This window comes from Phoca vitulina, unplaced genomic scaffold (assembly GCF_004348235.1).
Source record: "Phoca vitulina isolate PV1807 unplaced genomic scaffold, GSC_HSeal_1.0 scaffold92, whole genome shotgun sequence".
Classification (NCBI taxonomy): Eukaryota; Metazoa; Chordata; class Mammalia; order Carnivora; family Phocidae; genus Phoca; species Phoca vitulina.
In genome coordinates, this window is record NW_022589795.1 from 1,790,446 (window position 1) to 1,816,295 (window position 25,850).

The following is a 25,850-nucleotide window of genomic DNA, read 5'->3' on the forward strand; positions in this document are numbered from 1 at the left end:
TCAGATATCTTTTCGAGTTAGTGGTTTCATTACTTCTGGATATAGTCCCAGAAGTGGGATTGCTGGATCATATGGTAGTTCTACTTTTAATTTTTTGAGGAATCTCCATACTGTTTTCCATAGTAGCTGCACTGATTTATGTTCCTGCCAACACAGGGATTCTCTCTTCTCTCCACATCCCTGCCAGCATTTGTCATCTCTTGTCTTTTTTTTTTTTTAAAGATTTTATTTATTTATTTGTCAGAGAGAGAGAGCACAAGCAAGGGGAGCAGCAGACAGAGGGAGAAGCAGACTCCCCGCTGAGCAAGGACCCCAGTGTGGGACTCGATCCCAGGACCCTGGGATCATGACCTGAGCCAAAGGCAGACGCTTAACCGACTGAGCCACCCAGGCATTCCATCTCTTGTCTTTCTGATGATGGTCATTCTAACAGGTGTGAGGTGATATGCCATTGTGGTTTTAATTTGCATTTCCCTAATAACTAATGATTTATTTATTTATTTGCATTTCCCTAGTAACTAATATATTGTTTATTTATTTATTTATTTATTTATTTATTTATTTCCCATTGTGGTTTTAATTTGCATTTCCCTAATAACTAATGATGTTGAGCATCTTTTCAAGGACCTTTGGCCTTTTGTGTATCTCCTTGGAGAAATTTCTACTCAGTTCCTTTGCCCATTCTTAAATTGGGTTATTCAGTGGTTGTTTTTTCTTTTTTCTTCTGCTATAGAGTTGTATGAGTTCTCTCTATATTTTAGATATCAGATATGTGGTTTGCAAATATTTTTTCCCATTTTATAGGTACCCAAACTTTTATACCATGCACAAGCTGCTCAAAGTTTGACCTTCGAACTTCAGTTTCCTTTTCTGTAAATTCAGCTTCCTGGGGTCGATAATCTCAAATCCCACTTCCTCAAGGAAGTCTTCCTTGACCACACCACATGAACCAGAGCCCATCACCCTCACGGGGGCCAGATTATTTTGCATCTTCATTTGTCTATCATCACCTGTTTCCCCACTAGAATGGAAGCTCCACAAAGGTAGGGGTTTTATCTGGTACTTCTGCCCTTTTATCCCCAGCACCTAAAACCATGCCTGGCAAACACAGTGCTCAGCATGTATCTGTGGTTAGGTGTTTGGTCCGTGCTATGTATGAACAAATGACTTGATTCATGAAATGACACACCATTTCTGGAGTGTTTACTGTGTGCCAGTGTTTCCTGTGTCAATCTTCACCACCACCCACGGCCCCGAGGGAGGTCAATTATTATACCCATTGTACAGCTAGGAAAATGGAGTCCTAGGGAGGTTGAATAACTTGCCCCACATCCTATGGTCTGGCTTTGAACCTCTGCACGTCTGACCCTAGTGCTCAACAGAATGCTTTGTCAACTCAAGAGTGCCCTAATACTCAAGTGGTCTATGTCAACGGAGCTTCTCCTGGCCTTGCTAAGAGCCAGACTTCGGACCTCAGTGGAGCCCCAAGCACATCCAGCCCTCTCCTTGGCTTCTTGCTCTTGCCAAGAGGAGAAGCACTGAGGCTCCACAGGATCCTTTCCCTCTCATGGGCAATGGTCCAAAATCGAAAACAAACACTTTAAAATAAAAGCCATATTAAAAAACAAACCCAACTTTCTGCCTTAAAATATTGTGAGCCAGGGGGCAATTAGCAATTATGCTGTATTTTATTATGAGAAGATGGAATTCTAATTGGACTGATTTGAATTCCACACACCTCCACAGATTGTTTTGGAAATTAAGGTATCAGTTGTATCAGTAATTATGGTTTACCATTAAATTACCCCCCCACAGAAAACTGTTAAATTGTCTGTGACGGTGCTTAAATTTAGCCCAGACCCATGTCCTATGAAGACTGCGCGAGTCAACACAAGCCACCCGGAAACCGCTGGGTGCCCTGTGCCAGGCGGTAATTAGGGGTTGAGGTTTCCAAAATTTCACCTGAGACAGCAGGGACAAGCCCCTGGGCTGCAGGATACTCACGTGGAAGGCTTGGATGCCCCCCCAGAGTGATGTTCTTGGATCTCGCCCTGCTTTGCTGAGCTGCAGTAAGCATTCTGGAAGACAGTGTGCCTTTAGCTGAAAGGCGACACTTGGTGACAGCAACACAGCAGGGGCCATGGGCCGTTGAGGGATAGCGTATGGCTCGAGGGCATTGCAAGCAGACCCATCTGGGAACCTCTCTCTTATCCTTCTGTGTATGACACACAAGGCTGTCAGGACTGAGTCGGGAAGGAAGGCTGGTGGTCATGACATTGAAAGGTTTTAGGTAGGGATTGTCAGTTGCTCAGGGTTGTTTTGATGTGTGAAAGGCCTTCTCCCTCTCTCACCTCCATACCTTGGCTTCTGCTGTTTCTTCCACCTGGAATGATGTCTCCCCATCGAGGTTTTACAATCCTCACATTCTTGAAAGCTGGATCCAAATTCCATTTTATTGAAGAAGTTTTCCAGATTTCTTAACCAAGACAGACCTCTCCTTCCTCTGGTCCTGACAGGGTTTGCTCTCATGGTCCTGGCCAAGCTCTGCGTGGCTGGGAGCTTGTTCTCCCACCTGCCACCCAGGCAGCAGCTCTGAGAGGTCCCCCCATCCCCGCCCATTGCGTGGTGTTGGATCCAGGAAACAATCACAGGGCGTGTGTTAAATGGAACAAAACTGCTTCCCCCCCCCCCAACAAATTGCTTTTTCTTTTTTCAATATTCACTACATGCCAGATACTTTATAAAACCATATTCTGTATTCCTCCCAATCCCTATGAGGGGTAATTCTCTGTTTTGTAAATGAGAAAACTGGGGGCACAGAGACGTTAGAATACTTGCCCACAGTCACATGACTTCTTAAGCAGGGCAGCTGAGATGCAAACCCAGGCCACCGAGCACCATAGCCCAAACATGAAACCACCATGACAGGTGCCCTCTGCATCTCTCCCTCTGTCTGGTAGTGCCTTGAAAGGACCCAGCCAAAGCAGGAGGCTGTATTTTCTATTTCAAGAACTCCCCCCACCCACAAAAGATTCTATGGGCAGTTCCTTTCCTCTGAATACAGAACCAAGAAGTGGTAATAGGAAACCGGCTTTTTAATCCCATGGTGCAAAGGAGCTAGTTTTGCAGTGGCCTCCTTGCCATGACCTGGTGGAGCAAGGGTAGGATGAACCACACCATGTGAACTATGGAGGTCACTCTCCTTGGAGGGGCAGGGAGGAGATAGGGAATCCTGCAAAAGGGTATAGTCTTTGAGGAAGATAAGGATCACAGACAGGGCATGGATGGCTCCTTCTGGCACCATCAGTGGTTGACACATGGGTTTTGGCTCAAGTCCTGGCTCTGCCAGTTTCGTTAGTAGCTGTGTGACCTTGAACAAGTCACTTGACTTCTCTGATCCTCAATGTCTTATAGGGCTTTTGTGGGGGCTATTGTGAAGATCAAGGGAGATAATGAATGTAAAGGGCTCCATATAAGACTTGACATTTATTAAGTGTTCAGGATACATTAGCTGTTTTTATCGTAGGATTCAAGGCCTCTTCATCTCTGGCACAGACCGCTACCAGAGCCTCCAGCCCACCTTCATTCTCCACATTCCAGCCACACCAAGCAGCCACGATGGCCTGAGCAGCCTCTGATTCTGACACACCTCCACGCCTTTACACAAGCTGCGCCTTCCCCCTGGAATGCCTTTCCCTTTTTCTTCTACCGGCTCCAGTCCATCCACTTGTCCCTCAGACCCAGCTAGACAGTAGCTTCTGTGTGATGTTGTCCTAACTCCTTCGCAGGCCTGCTGCTCTCTTGACCCTTAGCCCCCTCCCCCCTCTTTTTTTAAAAAAGATTTTACTTATTCATTTGAGAGGGAGAGAGAGAGAGAGGGGACACAAGCAGGGAGAGTAGCAGAGGGAGAGGGAGAAGCCGACTTCCCCCGGAGCGGGGAGCCCGATGCTGGACTCGATCCGACGTTTAACCGGCTGAGCCACCCAGGCGTCCCGACCTTTAGCCCCTTTAGTCCAGCCCTGACCCCTGTGAGGATGAAATGGGGTGACAACTGAGAACGCCCACAGACAGTGCCTGGCATGGAGTGGGTGCCCCTGAACGACCAACAGAGCTGAGGTTGCTTTTCCATCCACGTCCCTGCCTGGCCAGGGCCTGGCTTCCTCCCATCTGCATTCCAGCACCAGGGTGACACCTGGCACACTCTCAGTAACTGTTAGACATTTGTCATTTGGGGGTGGGGGGCTGCTCAGCATCCCACTTGGGGGTGTGGGACAGGCCTGGAGTAGGCCCAGAGGGAAGGGATCCTACCATACAAGTCGGGGAGGCCACATCCTCTCCCTCTGTCTGGGGTTGGACATATAACCCCGGCTGGGCCCATCGGATGCTCCCCGACCTTGGCCAGAATTCACACGTGGCGGGGCTCTCCCAGCAGAGCCGCGGCGACCAGTGGGGGTGGTGCCTGGGCAGCCTCCTAACCAGACTTCCTGAGCTGTGACACTGGCTGGTTTCCTGTCCCCCGGCCTCCCTTGCCCATTCCCTCCCAGTGCCCAGCCTTCCTGTAGACCCCTGTGCTCACTAATCTCCTTCCAGTTAACTCCTCTGCTGCTTCTCAGCCAGCATCACTTCCTGCTGCTTGCAACCAAGACCCCGATCAGTGCAGAAGGAGTTGGATGAACAGTTGAAATTGATTGATGTGTGTTTCTGAGCTGGGCTGGGTCCTGATGCCCTGGGGAGACAGACTCTGTGGGAGCCCGTGAACAAGACCGCGGCGTGAGGTTGGGCTTAACCGGGCCTGGCAGACACTTAGAGAAGATGATGCTGAGAACGTATTGGGGTGGGGGCGGGGGGCATCACAAAGTACAAAATAGATTAGGCCGTTAGAACTGGAGGCCCTGGGACAATATTCCAGATTAGGGACTGGGGCTGAAGGGACTGAACAGAGCTGAGTGGGGTGGTGGGGAAGGATTGCCTGCTAATAGGCAGTGCTTGTGGGAAAACACGGCCCAAACAGGGAAGGACCAGCCTAAGAGTGAGCAGCCAGATCCCCCAGTTTATACCCATTTTCCCCCAGTGAGGAGTCAGGTATAACCATGACCAGTCCAGGTAGTTCTCCTGGGTGTGGGCTTCCCTCTGTCCTCTCCTGTAGGGTAGCCAAGGGGTCATGAACTTCACCCAAGGGGATGGAGAGTCAGAGGTGAAGCTGGATCCCAGGGCCTGGTTGGCAGCAGGGGTGGAGGGGTGAATCTGAGTGTGATGCCCTCTGGTGATGGCGTGGTGGGAAGTCCCTTGGGCAGCAGACCCTGGAGGCAAGAGCTGGGGGCCTTCGGGGTCAGAAGAAAGCACTGTGGTACCTCGGGCTGGGCTCTCCTTGGCAGGTAGCAATTTATCCCAGGAGTTTGCAGACTCCCTGTCCTGCCCTCTCCCTCCCCTGTCAGATACTCAGCCTTGTCCCGCCCAAGGCCCCACCTTTTTGTCCTCCCGCCTCACAGTCCCTCCTGGGAGGGCCACCTTCTATCCTCTTCCCTGGGGTGTACCCATAGGAGGATGACTTGGGAGCATAAGTGAGACTGCCAAGGGCTTCTGGATCCCAGGGACAGCACTGATGGGACTGATCCACCCAGAACTCCATCTCCTTAGTCAAGTTGGGACCCACGCCCCCTGAGTGGCTTGTCCTAAGAACACATGGGTTTCTACAGAAGAGGAGAAATCAAGTCTGCCTTCCCTTGGCCCAACTGTCCCCTTCCCTTGGCCCAACTGTCCCCTCTCTGTGGGAGACACAACATCACACCAGATAGTTGGAGTGTGGACGGTAGATAGTCTGTCTTCATTTTCACCTTCCAGTCCTGGTCTTTGTAAACACAGCAGATGCCACCGCAGCCCAGTCTGGCAAGGACTTGGCTGCACTGAGACGGACGTGGTTCCTCCCAGAGCGAACTCCAGCTCCCCCTCCTCAGCCCGTCACTGAGGGCTCAGCTCTGCTGCAGAAAACAAAGATGACAGGAAGCCAAAGGCGCGAATCTCTCCCGTTTCATGATAAGCTGGCTCAGCAAATCCTGCTAAAGGGAATTCTGAGGGCTGGACCGTGAAATGAGGGTTTGGGGGTGACAGGTCTGAACATCTGACAGAGGGAACAGAGAGGGCAGGAGAGGGAGTCCAAAATCCAGGAAGCCTGCCCTTCCAGAAAGTACCGACACTGGGGTGAGGGCTCTCCCAGCACCCACCGCTCTGAGTCACCCTTCACCTTCCCCCACCTGGAGCTGCCCCCAGGGACCTGCTCTGCAGATCCCCAAGGTCATACCCTTTGCATGTGGCTAGCAAAGTGCAGTGTACACATTTGGTTAACCCCTCTTTTAAAACTGTAAATTATCGGACACAGCCCTTTTGGAAAGCAATTTAGCAATAATACCAAGTGACATAAAAATGTTCATAGCCTTTGGCCCAATAATCTTCCTCCTGGGAATTAATCCTAAGGAAATAATTCATCAGGAAGAGAGAACCATTCTGTACCTACGAAGACATTTACCGCGAGGTTATTTATGATAGGGAGAAACTGAAGACACCTTCTCCAGCCAACACAGGGGGGTGGTCCTATAAGAGAGGGCGCAGCCGCTGGATGTAATACTGGGCCACGAATACTTCTACGGGAAAGTGGAAAATTCTCTAACAACCAAAACCAGTATTTAGAAGTTAAAGAAAGGCATGTGGGGGGAAAAAAAGAGCACAGGATTGTATACGTGCCATGATTATTACAATGCGGATCGGTCTGTGCTGGTGGAGGGGTGAGGATGGGCCAGAAGCTAGAGAAACTGAAATCGCGTGCAAGGGATGGGAAGGTGGGTGTCACTGTGCTTCAAATGTCCTCCTCCATGGCTGCAGAGTCCTACTGAGAAATCATTTGCCTGAAATCATACTTTGCCACCGCGGGTTTTGGCTTTCTTCCTCGCCTGGTGGGAGGGGGCCCGAACCGCCCACCTCCCCACCCCCCCACACGTCCCCACGGCCGCGGCTCCCACTTTGCTCGGAGCTCTCGGTGGCAGACAGAGACTTGGGGTATCTTTTCATGATCATAATTCAAATTCGCTGTTGAAGCCGGTCCGTGAAAAAATAGCAGCTCCGCCCGCCCGCGGGCCTGCGGGGGCGCGGGGAGCGCCGGGGAGGCTGCAGCGCGCTCTCCGCGGCGGCCCGGCCCTGAGCTCATTTCCTGGGGCGCGCGCGCCGGGCTATTTCAGCCTGGCGCTGTGCAAACAGGACAATTTACTGCGGCCAAAAGGCGCCCAAATTACAATCGTATCACACACAAATATCCGCCACGCCAGGCCTCCGGAGGCCGGGGAGGGGCCTCTCTCCCGGCGCTGGGGGCCGCGCGGGGTCAGGCGGGTCCGCTGGGCTCAGCCCGGGCCGGGAGCACCGTTCTTGCTGCGCCCCTGCCCGCGAGCAGCGCCCGCTCCCTGTAGCAGGAAGGGGGGCCCGGGGGAGATCGGTCCTCTCTGAGCTGCAGTGCACAAAACCTTGCCCTTCGGGGGGTGGGGGGGCTTCTCCCTGAATTAGGCCTGCTTCTCTACCCCGAGGGTGAAACCCGTCCCTCCATCCAACCACCGCAGGACTCAAAATCCTATCTCCCTGCTCAGAAAGCTCCGTGCCTTTCCATCACCCTTAGAGAAAAGTCCTGAATCCTTAGCCTGACAGTCAGACCACCCGGTGTCCTGGCCCAGTTCGCTGTCTCAGAGTGAGCCTCCACACCCCCTGGTGCTCAAGGCGCTGGGAACGCACCAGACCTTTTCCCAATTTCCTGCCTTGGCATTCGCCTTTTCACTTGGCCTAAATCTTCCCAGTTTTCTCTTCCTGGTGAGCTCTTAGACATTCTCCAAGACCCAGCTCACACGTCACCTTCACCATGAAGCTGTCTTTGTCCTCCAGGCAGAGGCAGACCTGTTCCCTTCCCAACACCTTGCAGAAGTACATGGTACTTCTCCCATCCTGTAATTATTTGCTTGTGTGCCCTTGACACGCTATCGTTGTTTATGAATATTCTCTCCTCTTCTCTGGAGGAGAATTCTAGTTCCCTGCTCCATTGACCTCACTGAGGCTTGGCCATGTGACTTGTGCTCGCCAGTGAGTGGGATGGGTGGTCAGTGGGGAGAGGAAGCTTCTTCTTTTTTTTTTTTTTAATTTTTTTATTTTAAAAAATTTTTTTATTGTTATGTTAATCCCCGTACATTACATCATTAGTTTTAGATATAGTGTTCCATGATTCATTGTTTGTGCATAACACCCAGTGCTCCATGCAGAACGTGCCCTCCTCAATACCCATCACCAGGCTAACCCATCCTCCCACCCCCCTCCCCTCTAGAACCCTCAGTTTGTTTTTCAGAGTCCATCGTCTCTCATGGTTCTTCTCCCCCTCCGATTTCCCCCCCTTCATTCTTCCCCTCCTGCTACATTCTTCTTCTTCTTTTTTTCTTTCTTAACATATATTGCATTATTTGTTTCAGAGGTACAGATCTGAGATTCAACAGTCTTGCACAATTCACAGTGCTTACCAGAACACATACCCTCCCCAGTGTCCATCACCCAGTCACCCCATCCCTCCCACCCCACCCCCCACTCCAGCAACCCTCAGTTTGTTTCCTGAGATTAAGAATTCGGGGAGAGGAAGCTTCTAAGGCCAAGAATGGTTGACCATGCTCTCTTTTCCCTCTGCTATGAGGACGGCAGGGCCCCAGCCAGAAACCTCGCTGCCCGCCTGGCACTGGGGCGAAGCAAGTGTGGAGTGCTGCAGAAGCCGACACATGACACACACAAAGTGTGGGAGAGAAATGAACTTGACCGCGGTGCCTGACGCCTCTGAGACCCTGGAATCATCTGCTACTGCAGCACGAACCAGCTGATCTTGACTTCTACAACCTCTGCCTCTCTTCCCGGGCTTCACACGCTGATAATACTAAAAGCTAAGGTTTGTTGGGCGCCTGGGTGGCTCAGTTGTTAAGCGTCTGCCTTCAGCTCAGGTCATGATCCCAGGGTCCTGGGATCGAGTCCCACATCAGGCTCCCTGCTCGGCAGGAAGCCTGCTTCTCCCTCTCCCACTCCCCCTGCTTGTGTTCCTGCTCTTGCTGTCTCTCTCTCTGTCAAATAAATAAAATCTTTAAAAAAAAAAAAAAAAAAAAAAAAGCTAAGGTTTGTTGAGCGTTCATTTTGTGCTCACCCTGTGCTATGCCCTTTCCAGGCGTTAGCCCTGAATCATCCTTTCAACAGCACCGTGGTTGGATGGATACTGTCACGGAGAGCTTGCAAAAGAGAAAGGGGCTCAGAGGACTGTTAGGGGCTTGCCTAAGCTCTTAAAGTCAAGAGAGGTGCAGCTGGGTTTTGAGCTCGAATCGGTCTGATGCCAGAGATCTGGGACTTTCTGCCATTCAATGGTGTGTCCCCGAGGAGGACCTGTGAAGAGCAATACCAGGCTGTAACTAATGTTGACACCTGTCTCCTCCCCTGGGCTATGAGCTGCTTGACAGCGAGGGAGATCTTTTTTTTTTTTTTTTAAGATTTTTATTTATTTTTAAAGATTTTATTTATTGAGCGAGACAGTGATAGAGAGCATGAGAGGGGGAGAGTCAGAGGGAGAAGCAGACTCCCCGCTGAGCAGGGAGCCCGATGTGGGACTTGATCCCGGGACTCCAGGATCATGACCTGAGCCGAAGGCTATTGCTTAAACAACTGAGCCACCCAGGCACCCAGCGAGGGAGATCTTTATCGTCTCTGATTCCCCATTCCTTCAGTCACTCCACAGAGATTTATCACGTGCCTACTATGTGCCGGGCACCTTCTTATGGGCTGGGGACACAGAAATAAATAGAACAGGTAGAAATCTCTGCGATTAAACTAAGCTGTAGTGACAAAGGCCCATCTGTGGTTGCCTGGGGTGGGGGGTGGGGGTGGGAAAAGGGGGATATGGGGGATGGCTGCAACTTTGGGGAGTAATGGAAAATGTTCAGTATCTTGGTAGGAGTGGTATTTTCACAGGTATCTACATCCAGCAAGACTCAGAAATGTACATTTGGAATAGATGTTTATAATATGTAATGATACCTCAATTAAGTTGGTTCTTAAAAATCTTTGCTCTTATGTAGAACCATTCTACTGGGAAAAACAGAAAATAAATCCATAGATAAATAAAATACATATCAGAAGGAGGTAAGAGGTGCTGAGAAAAATCAGTCACGGCAAGGGGATCAGGAGTGCTTGGGGTTGCAATTTAAGATAAGGGGGTCCAGGGAAGCCATCCCGAGAAGGGCGAGTACAACCATGCCCTCACACAAACACACCCTCAGCTGTACCCCCAGCTTAGAAGCCTTTTTGAAGCCACCTTTAGAGAAAAGGCATGGAGAGATTCATTATCAGGTTCTAGAAAAAGATAGTGTGCTTTAATTACCCCACTGTGAGCAGCTTTGAGCCCAAGGTTCAGTACAGTAAGCAAAATTGACATGACTTCTGAAAATCTGGCCCTTCCTTGGGCGCTGATGAAACTCTGTAGCAAGTCTGTACCCAGGGCTGGTACCACTTCCTGCACACGGAGAATCCATGGCAAATGTATGTGGGATGAATACACTCCTCTTCATTCACCCCTTTGTTGCTCCATCCCTAGACCATTCGTTCACACAATTTGGCTGTTTCTGATGTCCCTAGTGGGTGTAGTCTGCTCCTCTGAAGCCCAGGGTCTCAGTGTCAGCTCCAGGCTGACTGGGCCTGATGCTCCTTTATCTCTATATAACCCCACCTCTCCAGGATCCAGGTGAAGTCTTGAGCTAACTCTGGTCTTTCTTAAACTCCAGACTTTCCTTTCTGTGCCTCTTTCCTCCTCGTGGAGCCCCCTTCCACCATTTGGTTCTCTCTTATAGCTCTTTTTACCCTCTCGCCACAGCAGCAAGGGTTTAGGAAAGAATCCTTTATCAGTCATTTACACCTTAGTGAGAAATAATTTAGATCTGTGTGTCTCCTCTCCCAGAGCAGTTACATGTTCAGCCCCCTCTCTGAGTCACAGAAGGAAGGTTGACCTTTTGTTCTTAAAGGAATTTCAGGCTGCAGTTTGGCTGGGGAGGGGATGTGATAGGACCCTGACATTGCTCTACAGAAGGAGGCAGCCGTCCCTCTCTCCAGAGGCTCTGCTGGCAACCCCATCTCTGTTGCTCCTTGGCAGGTGCTCCGAGAGGCAGAGGCAAGGCTGGGTTCTTGCCAGCTCCTTACAACAGAACAAGAAAAATGTGAAAAATTTCAAACACTCAGTTTGCTGTTCAGAGGAAACCCTAAAATCAGCATGGCTCAAGATTCAGGTGCTCCTCAAAAAGACGAGATCACAAGTGTTGGAGAGGATGTAGAGAAAAGGGAATCCCTGTGCACTATTGGTGGGAACGTAAACTGGTGCGGCCACTGTGGAAAACAGTATGGAGGTTCCTCAAAAAATTAAAAATAGGAGGACCCTATGACCCAATAATCCCACTTCTGGATCTCTGGCCGATGGAAATGAGCTCACTATCTTGAAGAGATACCTTCATTCCCATGTTCATTGAAGAATTATTCACAATAACCAAGACATAGAAATCACTTGCATCCATCAACAGATAAAGAAAATGGGAAATATTACTCAATAACAAGAAGAAAGAAGCCTTACCATCTGTAATGACATGGGTGAACCTTGAAGGCACTAGGCTAAGTGAGATAAGTCAGACAGAAGAAGATGAATACTGGATGATCTCACTATATGTGGAATCCGAAAAAGCTGAACTCATAGAATCAGGGAGTAAAATGGTGGTTACCAGGGGCCAGGGAAATGGGCAGATGTTGGTCAAAGGGTACTGACTTCCAGTTATAAGATGAGTAAGTTCTGTGGAGCATCTAATGAACAGCATGACTAGAGTTAGCAACACTGTATTGTATACTTGAAAGTGACTAAGAGAGTAGGTCTTTACATCACACAAAAAGGTAGTTATGGGAGGTGATGGAGGTGTGAGCTAACCTGATCCTAGTATCATTTCACAATATATACATGTATCAAATCATCATGTTGGACACCTTAAGTTTACACAATGTTATTTGTCAATTATATCTCAATGAAGCTGGAAAAAGAGATTGGCTATATATCTTTAAAAAGAGAGATTTTGGGGGTGCCTGTCTGGCTCAGTCAGTAGAGGATGTGACTCTTGATCTCAGGGTCATGAGTTCAAGCCCCACATTGGGCCTAGAGCTTCCTTTAAAAAAATAAAAAGGGGCACCTGGCTGGCTCAGTCAGTTAAGCGTCGTCCAACTCCTGGTTTTGGCTCAGGTCATGATCTCAGGGTTGTGAGATCGAGCCTCACGTCGGGCTCCGTGCTCAGTGTGGAGTCTGCTTGAGATTCTCTCTCCCTCTCCCTCTGCCCCATCCGCTTGTGCTCTCTCTCTCTAAAACAAATAAGTAAATCTTTAAAAATTAATTAATTAATCAATTAATTAGAAGAGAGATTTCAAGTGCCCCAGAGAACACCCAAGAGAGTTAGGAGTTCAAGTTTATTTCAACATCCCAAAGCTAAAATCTTTTACCTCTTCCTAACTTTCATGGCCTGAGAATTTGGCAGCATCCAGGGGACTTCCCTCATCTGAAGTCAACTTGGCCCCAAAGGCGTCCATTCAGCCCTCACTGATTAAGTGCTATGTGCCAGGCAGCGGGAAAGCAGAAATGAGTAGGGTCTGTCTTCAAGGTGCTCAAAGTCCATGGGAAGGAAGGACCTGGAAACAAATTAGAGCACAACAGTGTGCTGAGTTCCATAATAGCCATGTGCAGGGCTGGCTGAGAAAATACAAAGCAGGGAACCACCACTTCTTATGGGAAGCCCAAGAAAGTACTCAGATGAAGTTTGAATTGAGCCGAACATTGAAGGTTGAAGAGGAGTTTCTCACACAGAGAAGATGGAACAGTGTCCTGAATACACTAGGAGTCAAAATGTCAAGTGCAGGGATGCCTGGGCGGCTCAGTCAGTTAAGTGTCTGCCTTCGGCTCAGGTCATGATCCCAGGGTCCTGGGATCGAGTCTCGCATCGGGCTCCCTGCTCAGGGGGGAGCCTGCTTCTCCCTCGGCCTGCCGCTCCCCCTGCTTGTGCGTGGTCTCTCTCTCACTCTCTCTCTCTCTGACAAATAAATAAAATCTTAAAAAACAAAACATAAACAAACAAAAAACGTCGAGTGCTTACCGAGTTCAGATAGGTAACATAAGTGAATGGGCAGGCAGGATTAAGGCAGCAAGGATTGTTGGAGGTGGTGAACTGGAAGGCCCACATCCTACCTACAGAGCCTCTCTGCTGGGCAGACAGCCTGGTCTGGAATCAACTTCCATTTGCCGCATCTGCCTGGTGCGTTTGTGCAGTGCACAGCCCACACAACCCCACGTGGCTGTCCTGACTGCCCACACTGGCCATCAGCGGCATATCTCCCTGCTGAAGAAGAGAGCTTGGTTTTGCTACATCTTGCTTTTTCAAGAAAAGCCAGACGCTCAGATTTTCATGTAGAATTTCCCAATTTGTCGAACACCATCAAGGCGAAACAAAACCTAACAGACTGGATCTACCCTAGAGTTCTGGTTTGCAGCTCCAATGGCAACCAATCCCCAGGACACATTTCCCTCTCTCTCCTTCCCACATGCATCACCAACACAGTCTTTTGCTGAGATTTGACGGGGAAAGACACAATCGTTGATGACCCCTCCCCACCCCCAATAGGCTGCTGCAAAGGCCCGACAGAAAAACCAGATTGGCCGCCGAACAGGAGGAAACAACGTGGGGCTGCCAACAGCGGCCACCCCATGAGATGAATGGGTAAAACTTTAATTTATCTAGGCACCTTGCTTTGAGAGAGCCTCCCCTGCCCTCTCGGCTGCCCCGACCCCAAACCCCTCCTGTTTTGCTAATGATAAATGACAAGTAGTGGACGTGATTAATTAAGCCGCCCCCAGTAGCCAGCAGTAAAACCCACGGCCACAAGCAGAGGAGGCATTCAAAGCATTCCCACTGCCCCCGCCCGGGGCACAGGCCCCCGGCTCCCTCCTGCCCTGGCTAGAGCAGGTCCCAGCGGCCACGGCCTCGCACAAAGGGCCTTCCTAGGAACTGTCTGGGCTCAGCTCTGTCAAATGGAAATCACCCATACGGGCCACACGGTAATTAAACTCCTGGCATTCTTTTGACAAAAAGTGTTCCTCTTGGGACATTCCCACAGGCTGCTGAAGGACTGTCTGGGCCCTACAAGCTCCCAGCTGATCACCAAGGGATTTTTGAAGTTGGCCTTGACTGTGGATCGAAAGGGGATGGGCGTTCAGCGGGTGAGGGTGGGGATGGGAAGTGCCTTATAACAGAATTTCACATGTGGTCTTTCGGCTTGAAGCACCAACACCTGTTTCTGCAGGACCAAGACGGACAGAGATAAAAACAGAGGTTCAAGGCCCTTTTATTTACTCTTCTACTGTTTGTTCGCTGATGTAACCCAAGCACCTAAAACAGAGCCTGGTGTCTGGTAGGTGTTCAATAAATATTTGTTGACTGATTAGCTGGAGACATGCAGATGCCAGGTCTGAAAAGCAGCAATAAGGAGCAATTCCTGGTTGAGGTCCTAGAACGAGTGGCTTCGAATTGTTGCCACAAGATGGTAGATGTGATAAGGATTGGGGCCAGTGTCTTATTCAACTGACTGTCCCCAGAACCGGGCATGCTGCCCAGCCCAGGGCCTGCACGCAGTGGTTTCTTAACAGTAGTCGTTGACCGGACGACTTGGGGGCGAACCACATTCCCGGGCTGGTCTGGCCGAGCCCCACGGAGGCCTGACCCCGCCGTCCTTTGGTAGTGCCTTCAGCCGCGGTAACATTAGCTGCTGGGGGCGCAGCGACAAGGTCAAAAAGCCCCGGAGTCAGACCCGCGGCAGACGTCACCGCTGGAAAGGCCTGAGATCCCAGCGGGCCCCTGACCGGACAGCAAGAAAAAATGAATGAGCTACAATGTAGAGGCTTCTAAAAAATGCAACTTCATTTTCCTCCATCTCTCTTTGAGACCCTCACTCTGCCCGGTAGTGGCAAGCAATTCAATCAATGTCAGCTAAACTCAGTCATTTCAGATTTAAATGCAGTCTCTTCAGGGTTTTGTCATGTCCCTCTGCAGGTCAGCTCTTTAGTTCCAGAGGCTTCTGTGGCATCACGGGGGAGTGCTGAGCCAAGGTTACCGGCATCTGTCTTCACCTGTCTCTTGGACGAGCTCACTCTACCTCACTGGTATCTGCTACTAAACCCATGTCTTTTCTCCGTGGCCCTCAGTCCACACGCTCTGTGTCCTCCTCACCCTGCCCAAGAAGCCCTCCAGAACCACTCATCCTTGTCTGGCACCTTCCATGGCCTCCTTGAGAGTGTGGGAAGACCAGCTGACCCCTCATTACCCTAGGGTCCAGGGAGGCCCTCATTGCCCCTGGATGTCATGGTAGGATAGGGCTATTCCCCACTCGGGGTTCCGCATGGACAATGGGGGCACAGTGGCCTCTTCTCCCAAATTGGTTAGGAGGATTCCGTTGGTGCTCCCACCCCACTTGACTATTGTCTTCAGTCTGAGCTGTGAATGCCCATGAAGGGGAAGGTCACCAGCCACAAGGAAATGCAGGGGGAGGGAACACAGGTGACTTGGCAGCATTTAATCCCCTGAATGTCACCCTGGAGGTCAAGAAAGCAGTAAGGACTCACCCCAGGCCATAAAGCATCAGGCCAAGAGCCCAGGACTTGATAAATCACTCCTGAGCCCTCCTCCCGAAGCAGGCCCTGTCCCAGGTTCTAGCATGTTCAACTGCAACCAGCAGGGTATGTGTCACCTTTTAAAACCATGACTCAAAATTCTCTGACACTCTTCCTCCTGAGATCTAGGGTCTATGTCTCCTTTCCTTGAATATTGTGAGACCACTTCAATCATTAGAGAATAGCAAAGTGGCACCATGTGACTTCCAAGTCTAGGCCATCCCAGGCCCCCAGCTCCTGCTTGTTACCTGCAACACTTATCTTTTTTTTTTTTTTTTAAGATTTTATTTATTTATTTGACAGAGACACAGGAAGAGAGGGAACACAAGCAGGGGGAGTGGGAGTGGGAGAGGGAGAAGCAGGCTTCCCGCGGAGCAGGGAGTCCGATGAGGGGCTCGATCCCAGGACCCTGGGATTATGACCTGAGCCGAAGGCAGACGCTTAATGACTGGGCCACCCAGGCGCCCCTGGAACACTTATCTTTAGAGCGCAAGCTTCTGAGTAAAAAGTCCAGTTATGCCGAGGCTGCCATGCTGTGAGGAAGCCCAAACCACATGTGAAGGCCCTGTGGTTGACAGTCCCTGCTGAGCCATCCCAGCCCAGGCACCGGACATTTGAGAGAAGAAGCCCCCAGTGATTTCAGTCCTCGGCCCTTCGAGCCACCTCCAGCCATCTGAGTCTTCCCAACTGAGGCCACAGACATTGGAGAGCTGAGACGAGCCACCCCGTTGGGCCCCAGTCAGATTCCTAACCCTCTGAGTCTTGAGCCTAATAAAATGGCTGTTGTCTTATGCCACCAGGTTTGGGGTGGTTTTCTCCCTCAGCCACGGATAACTGAGACAGGGTGCCATCTGGGCCTATTGGGATCATCTGGTCTCTCATATCCATGCTTCTGCCAACCCACTGGTTAAGCCGTATCTGCTCCCACCAGCAGGCCAGCGAATGTGTGATGGTGACCCTTGTTTTCGGGGACTTGGGTGAATGAAGCTGTTGCCGTGCATGGGTGGTAACAAAAGGATGTATATTCTGGAGAGGGCGCCCTGGCAGTATCTCAGGGAAGTAAGGGAAGAGAAGTGAGACTGACCGGCAACACACTCCGTTCCTGGCCCTGGCCATCCTCCTTTCATTTATTCAACGAGGGGTCTTTGAGCATCGACTAAGGGCCAGGCCCTGGCACTTAGACTCTGGGACATGGACACAGGCCCATCCAGCAAGAGACAAACATTAAATAATTATTTAATGCACATGCCTTAAATGAGAAGTGTAGGGCATCCTGAGAGTGGGCGGGGAGTTACTTCATTCTCGTAACATCCTCCTAAGGTGAGTATTATCCTTTCTATTTTGGAGGGGGACCCTGAGGCCCAGAGAGGTTAAGTGAGCTTCCCAAGCTCACCCAGCAGGGGAGAGACATCAGACTGAAAAGAAGCCCAAGCAGGGCCCTCAAGTGTCATCAGAAAAGCCCAGGCACAAATGACCAACTGGGCTGGCTCTGGGAGGGACAGCTGGGCCAGCACCCTCAGACTGGCTGCCTCTGAAGGCGCAGCATGAATCCCCGGGAAGCCGCAGGTGCTTGTTAATCCAGCGGGGCCACCCCTGTCTTCCCAAGAGGAGGTCGTCCCCTCCTGGGAGGGGCTGATGGGGCTTCTAAGTCCTCTGCAAGTCCCTGGGCATCACACTGGTCACCTGTTAAATGCCGGCAGGAATAGCCGGGACACCTAACCCATGCCTTGATTTTGAGTCCCAGCGGCCAGGGGCGGCATCTGGAGCTGCGGTCGGAGGCCCAGGCTGCCCAGAGATCCTACAGGAGAGTGGTTTCAGACTTTGGGGTGTGGAAGAAGCACCCGGAGAACAGGTCAAAACGCTTGGCTCCCACCTGGAGAGATTTGGATTCAGTGAGTCTAGAGTGAAGGCCAGGCACCTGTATTTTTGAGTTCCTCCCGGGTTCGGACACACAGGGTTCACACCCCAGCATTTGGGTACCCCTGCCTTAGAGCATCCTCTCTAGCGCACCTGCAGCCGGCAGAAGAGGAAATTAAGTCAGAGGAGGACTGTGAACAGCGCCCTCACCTCTGTCACAACCCTCAGCCCTTGGCCCTTGACAGGCAGATGGGAGGGAGATGCGATGGAGACACTCAGCCTCCGCCTCTGACCCCCACCTCCAGCTATTTCGGATTCCAGGGGAAATCCTATCTTCCTCTGGGCAGGGGAATCAGACCGGCTGGATGTGACGCCCAGCTCTACTACTCACTAGCAGGGGGATCCAGCAGTTTTGGTAAATAATCGGCAGGACATTTTAAAAAATATATTTTTTATGTTTTATCCTTTTTATACAGTCTTTAGAATAACCGAAAGGGGAGAGAAAGCTAGGACACTAAAAGAGGCAGGCAGGTGATTAGGCACATAAATCATTAGATAAATTGGCGGCAGGCTAATGGTTTGATTCCCATGACATTGGACAACTTACTTGTGCATCCCAAAACTCAGTTTCCCCACCTGTAAAATGAAGCTGATAAAACCTATTTCACAGGGTCGTTGTAGGGACGTTGTAAGGTGGCGTGAGTTACATGTCAGGTAGATGGTGAACATTCAATAAATTCGACTTCCCTCCCTCCCTGAGCATTCGGACCACACAGAGGCCTCCCCTGCTCTTGGCTTTGGCTTTGAGGAGCTTGTGGTCGTTGAGAGGATTTCACACTGGAAGTACACGCATTCCAAATTGATACCTAACTGTATATTTTTTGGTGTAAACTATATGTCGACTCTAACTTTATCCTGGGGGAGCTTTGTTATTTGTTTCCCTTTCGTGAAAGCTATAATAGAGGAAGAGAAAGCCTGGCCTTGTACATTCCAATTCCTAAATACACAATTTACAATTTTCTGGGATATTATTTAAGTTTATTTTAGTTCTGGAGTCTCACCATCTCCATGGGGAGCTTATTTCAGTTCCGGGTGGACTCTAGAAAGGCCTGGAATGTCTCAGAGGGAGGGAAGGACAATCTTCACATTCATTAAATAGCAGGACCTGGGGTCTTTGCAGGATCTAGGACTTGGAAGCTTCCCTGACCCCAGCTGAGGGGTCTCAGGATGGGGGCTGAGCTCACACCAAGCTGTCCTTTTCGTGACCTTTGGTGGTTGGGCTTCTTTCTGGCTTTGCCATTCTCTGCTCATACTGAGGCTAATGAGGGACATGTTGGACCGCGGTCTGACCAGGGGTTCCAGCTTCTTCTCCTCTTTCTGGAGATGATCACAGACCTCTCTGCTCGTATCTGGCCCCCTGTGTGAAAGACCTGTGACGTTCATCCAATTCTCAGAGGGCTCAGGGGACCCCTGAGGAATAAATGCCACCAGCCACATGGTCAATGTCTCCCTGTCTCCCACCCACTCCCTGCCCCAAGCCCTGTTCTTGAGACAAGACCTTCTCTGGCACTCAGTGACAGGACCCCAAAGAAGGCCCTGGTCTTGCTGAACATCCTCCCAGGAGGACTTCCATTCCTGGCCCTGCGGGGAGTGCTATCCTTGCAGGGGACGATGGAACGGGGCAGCCTCATGGGATCTCCCTCCTTGTTCGGATAATAAATTCCTATCCTGGAGTTCCACACTAGGATTCTCAAACCTCAGTGTGCGGAAGAATCAAGGGTGTTTTTAAAAGCACCCCGGGGGATTCTGATGCGGGTGGTTGCCTGGAGAAACTCTGGTTAAAAGTTGCTCTAAAGCTGTTCCAAGCTGCTGGATGTCTTTGAACTGTTTGAAGCCCAAAAAAAGGAGGTGCCCTTTAAGAAGGCTGGTTGTAAAGCAGAAGCCCCGCTCCCAAGGAGAGCAGGCTCTGAGCATGTTAATCACAGGAACAGCGACGAAGTATAGCACCACTGGGCCCTGGGCCCTGTTCTGAAAGCTCACAAACCACGGCCCCACGAAGGAGGTGCTCTCCACATTTTCATTTTCCAGACGAGGAAATAGGCACAGAGAGGTTGAGTGGGGTATCCAAGGCCCCGCAGCTACCCTGGGCTTTCAACATAAGAGTTTGAGAGAGATACAACCCAGGTCCATGTAGAAAATGGCAAGAAGCTCTCTGACCTGAGCCGAGAGCTCGCAGAGAGGGGTCATGGGACGCGCACACCGGTAAAGGTAGTTTGCCACTTGTTGTATAATAAAGAATTTGTCTGGTCTTTGTCCTGGGTTTATGGGAGGGAGCTGCTAAACCCTTGGAATTTCCCTGGTGATAGGAGTCTTAGTAGGTCCCTGAGATCACTCTGAGTTTCTGCTAACAAGGTGATTCATGGGGACCCTTGATAGTTTCGGGTTTGGGGCTGGTCACCTGAAAGGGTTGGGGCTCTGAGCCATGTGATACCTGCCTGACCTCCGGGGAGGGAAGGGGGCTGTAGATTGAGTTCAGTCATGTGGCCGATGATCCAATCATTAATACCTATGTAACGAACCTCCAATAAAAACTCTGGGGAGTAAGAACAAGTTTGGTTGAGGTTTTCCGGTTGATGAACACATCGCTGTGTTGGGAGAGTGACACATCCTGATTCCATGGGGAGAGCACATGGAAGCTCTGTGTGCAGGACCCTCCTGAATCTCTTCATTTGTCTTGTCCTGATTTGCATCCTTTGTAAAATAAAACTGTAATTGTAAGTAAAGTGCTTTCCTGACTTCTGTGAGTCATTCTAGCAAATTATCAAATACGAAGGGGTTGAGGGAAACTCCAAATTTATAGCCAGGTGGTCAGAAGTGCAGGCGGCCTGCAGACCCCCCCCCCAAACTTGCGGCTACTGTCCAAAGTGAGGGCAGTCTTCTTGGGGCCCTTAACCAGCAGAGTCTAACACTAATTCCAGGTACTGCTGAATTGCATTTAGTATTGTGATGCTAGATTCATGAATGCCTGATTCAAGAGTTGGACTTTATTTGCTTGGTGGCTGGGAATCATAGGCTTATGAGAAGATGATTGTCAGGATTAGTAACTGGGATTCTGGAAGAATAATCCAGCAGAGACTGAGGCTGGCCAGAGTTCTACCTGAATCCCAGGCATCCAGTCTCAACGCGGGTATGCAAATGCTGGTTACCTGAGATGCTTCCTTTCCAAAAATGAGGAGCAGCTACAAGGCAGCCCACATACATTGGTAGCCTTGGAACCACTTCGGGTAGTCCAGCCAAGAAGCTGCCCAAAATTCTCACTTCTGGGAGCAGAAGTGCAGTTGCTTCTTCCTGGTTCACACTCTGCGGACATCAAAGCTCGTTTAAGAGTCCTGGATGCAGACCCAGCCCAAGGCTTCTCTTTAAAACACAACGGTCTTGGGGTGCCAGGGTGGCTCAGTTGGTTAAGCATCTGCCTTCGGCTCAGGTCATGATCCCAGGGTTCTGAGATGGAGCCCCACATCGGACTCCTTGCTCAGCCAAGAGCCTGCTTCTCCCCCGCTCATGCTCTCTCTCTCTCTCTCTCGCTCCCTTGCGCACACGCACACAAAAATAAATTAAAAACACAAGGGGTGTAGCAGTAGAAATCAAGCTACAGCTTCCCCTTGGGTATATGGGACACCTGGAGCCCCTTTTCTTAAGCTTCCTGTGCTCTCCAGCCTGCTTCTTTCCAGCGACAGCTAAGCGCTGGGAAACTGTATTTCGACATTTCTTGAATATCCTCAGCAAGCTGGGCTTAGCGCTGCATGCTCCCCCTCACTGGACCTGATTCAGCCTTCACTGAAACCCTACCCGAGGAGATGACTTAATCTCTGGGCCGAGTGAGTGGAGCCACGAAGTTTGGATGGGTTTTGCAAGACAAAAACCTAAATCTATTTTGTGGCTGCCGATACACATTCTGACTTCACCACATCCGCGGTCATTCCAACCACAAACACAAAAGGTGCTATAAATTCATTTCCATGCGGTATTTCATTGTTTCTAGCATCATTCATTTCTTGATAACTCAGCCGGTCCAAATAGTCCATCCAGGTCTGTCATTGATCCCAAGAGCCCCATCGGGGTGTCCTTGACTTACTGATGGCTTACAGCTGTTTCTTTCCACGAACTATACTTTCTCATCGAATTTGATGAGAAAAAATTTTGAGAGAGATGCTCATCAAGAGGTTTAATTGCACTCCCAGAAGCAGCAGGCTCTTTGCATTTTTTATTTAATCTTTGTATTAAATAATGGTCATCAGAGAAAACTCGAAAAATATGGGCGTATAAAGAAGAAAAAAAAAGCACCCATAATTTCATGGTCTAGAGATAACTGATGTTAACATTTTGGCGTGTTTTCTCTGTCTTTTTTCTATGCACACACACGTGCTTGAACCTACCTGGGATTATCTCTCTAGACTTTGCTCTTGGTCCCAGCAAGCCCAGAGGCATTACTTGGGGGCTTGTTGAAAATGCAGAATCTCAGACCCTGCCCCAATCCTACAGAATCAGAATCTGCATTTTAACGAGGGAATTCTGTGTGTAGTAAAGGTCCACGAGCGTTGCTTTACCTCTTGCCGTTTGCACTCTGCATTACATTGCAAGCATTTCCGCAAGTCATTTAAAAAAATTCTCCTATAATATGATTTCTAATTGCATAACATTCCATCATGCATATGAACCACAATTTGCTTACCTCCTCTCCTCTTGTCTTCCCTATTATAGGGAGCACTCCAGGGAACGTCCTTGAATCTACTCAGCTCCCTATCCCTGATGACGTCATTGGAGCAGTTCCTAGAAGTGAAATTACAGAGGCAAAAGATATGATGTTACAGAATGTTTTTCATGCTTTTGGGCTGCTTGGCACCTTTTGAATAACCTTCCTATATTTGATCAATTTCCCACCTTGTGAGCTCCATCTCCCCCCGGTAGAAACCCAAACTCACTTTCTCAGAGTTCCTTGAAGCTAAAGGTCAAGACTGTGATCTGTGCTCCGCTGCTGAGATGCACCAGCAAGGGTGGTTCAGAGGAGAGCCAGAGAAGGTGGAGGCACCCGGCAGAGTCTGCTCTGGGGGGAGCAGGAAGGACCAAGTGAGGGCCACCACCTTTCAAGGTTCCTGGCTTCTGGGTCCTGGGCCCAGCCTGCAGTGTGATCTCATGCCTGCAGTGGGCTTTTGCCAGGAGTCTTACCCCCGGGGGACTTGGTCTCTGGCCCCCTGGGGGCGGGGGAGTTGGCCACCTCCTTCCAATCCTTAATTTTTACCTGCTTAAACTGGCTATGAACCTGGCTGACCCCCAGTCATTTTTAAGACTTTTGATACACGTGGCTGAAAACTTTATAGACATTCTTTTTTTCTTTTATTATTGAAATTTATTTATTTATTCATTTATTTTTTATTTTTTTTTTTTTAAGATTTTATTTATTTATTTGAGAGAGAGAATGAGATAGAGAGAGAGCATGAGAAGGGGGAGGGTCAGAGGGAGAAGCAGACTCCCCGCTGAGCAGGGAGCCCGATGCGGGACTCGATCCCGGGACTCCAGGATCATGACCTGAGCTGAAGGCAGTGGCTTAACCAACTGAGCCACCCAGGCGCCCTATTTATTTATTTTTAAGATTTTATTTACTTATTTGACAGAGAGCGAGAGTGGGCACAAGCTGGGGGAGCAACAGGCAGAGGGAGAGGGAGAAGCAGGCTCCCTGCCGAGCAGAGAGCCTCACATGGGGCTCGATCCCAGGACCCTGAGATCATGACCTGAGCCGAAGGCAGATGCTTAACCGACTGCGTCACCCAGGTGCCCCTATACTTTTAACTCTTACATTTAGGTCTTTGATCCATTTTCTAGTTAATTTTTGTATATGGTATGAGGTAGGGCTCCAAATTCATTCTTTTGCACGTGGCTATTTAGTTGTCCCAGCATCAATTGTTACAAAGACTATTCTTTTCCCATGAAATGGTCTTGGCACCCTTCTCAAAAAGAATAAAATACTTAGGAATAAACGTAACCAAGGAGGGGCGCCTGGGTGGCTCAGTTGGTTGGGCGACTGCCTTCGGCTCAGGTCATGATCCTGGAGTCCCAGGATCGAGTCCCGCATCGGGCTCCCTGCTCGGCAGGAGTCTGCTTCTCCCTCTGACTCTCCCCCCTCTCATGTGCTCTCTCTCTCTCATTCTCTCTCTCAAATAAATAAATAAAATCTTTAAAAAAAAAAAACAAAAAAAACGTAACCAAGGAGGTGAAAGACTTGTACACTGAAAACTACAAAACACGGCTGAAAGAAACTAAAAAAGACACCACACCAATAAAAAGACATCTTGTATTCAGAGATCACAAGACTTACTATCATTAAGATGTAATATTACCCAAAGCAAATCTACAGATTCAGTGCAATCCTTATCAAAATTCCAATGCTTTTTTTTTTTTTTGCCAAAAGAGAACAATCCATCTTAAAATTTATATGGATCTCCCAAATGATTTTGTTTATTTGTTTATTTAAAGATTTTATTTATTTATTTGACAGAGAGAGAGAGAGAGAGCAAGGGGAGTGGCAGGCAGAGGGAGAAGCAGACTCCCTGCCAAGCAGAGAGCCCGATGTGGGGCTCAATCTCAGGACTCTGGGATCATGACCTGAGCCGAAGGCAGATGCTTAACCGACTGAGCCACCCAGGCGCCCCTCCCAAATGATTTTGAATAGCCAAAATAATTTTGAGAAAGAAGAACAAAGTTGGAGGTTTCACATTTGTTGATTTCCAAACTTACTACAAAGCTACCGTAATCCAACAATGCGGTACTGGCGTAAGTCAGACATATAGAGCAATGGCATCGAATAGAGAGCCCAGAAATAAACTCTCATATACATGGTCACACGATTTTTGATGAGGGAGCAGGACCATTCAATGACGAAAGAACAATCTTTTCAACAAATGGTGTTGGGAAAATCGGATACCCACGCGCAAAAGAATGGAGTTTGACTCTTACATTAAACCATACACAAAGATTGACGCAAAATGGATCAAAGACTTAAACTACAGTTTAGTAAGAACTAACACTATAAAACTCTTAGAAGAAAACACAGAGGAAAAGCTTCGTGACTGGATTTGGCAATGAGTTTTTTGGATATGACGCCCAAAACACACATGACAAGAGAAAAATAGGTCAATTGGACTACGTCACGATTAAAAGCTGATGTGAATCATAGGACACATGAACAAAGTTAAAAAGACAATCTTCAGAATGGGTAAACAAAATAAATAGACAAACAAAATGAATGACCAATGAATGGCTAAACAAAATGCGGTATACAACGGAATATTATTCAGCCTTAAAAAGGAAGGAAATTCTCACACATGCTACAGTATGCATTCACCTTGAAGACAGTACATTAAGTGAAATAAACCAGCCACAAAAGGGCAAATATTGTATGATTCTACTCATGTGAGGTCCCTAGAGTAGTTGAATTCATAGAGACAGAAGTAGAATGATGGGGCCAGGGGCATGGGGATATGGGACATTATTGTTTAACAGATCTAGAGTTTCAGTTTTGCAAGATGAAAAGAGTTTGGAGAAGGACAGTGAGTATGGTGGTACAGCCACCTGAATGTACTTAATACCATTGAACTGTATGTTTAAAAACGGTGAAGCTGATGAATTTTATGTGGTGCGTGTCTTACTACAATTAAAAATTTTTCCACCACCCAGCCAGAGCAATCAGGCTTGTCCCCCAGGCATTTGGATCTGGAGGGAGTCATCAATGGGGAAGAGCCGTGATTCCTGCCACGGGCAGCACACTGCAATGTCAAAGCCTTGCGGGCTTTCTGAGAACCACACCCCATCTGGCCCGGCTGTAAGACCTGCAGACGGCCTGTGTGATACTCACTTATTGATTCAGTTCGGCAACATCTACTAATGATCCTTAAATCCTGTGTAAATGTATTCGGAGTGGCCCCAGGGGTTAAACATCTGGAGGTTCTCTCTCCAACAATAGCACTGCTGCCACAGCCTGAGGGATTTTCTGTTCTGTTTGCTATTAAATATTTAGTTATTGCATATTAATAAATGTCAGAAAGAGCACCCTCTTTCAGCCTGTGTGGGTCACGGGATTACAAAGCGGTACCTATCTTCTGGAAAGCCATCAGGCAATATACATCAGGAGCCACAGAAATATTCCCCTCCTGGGAAA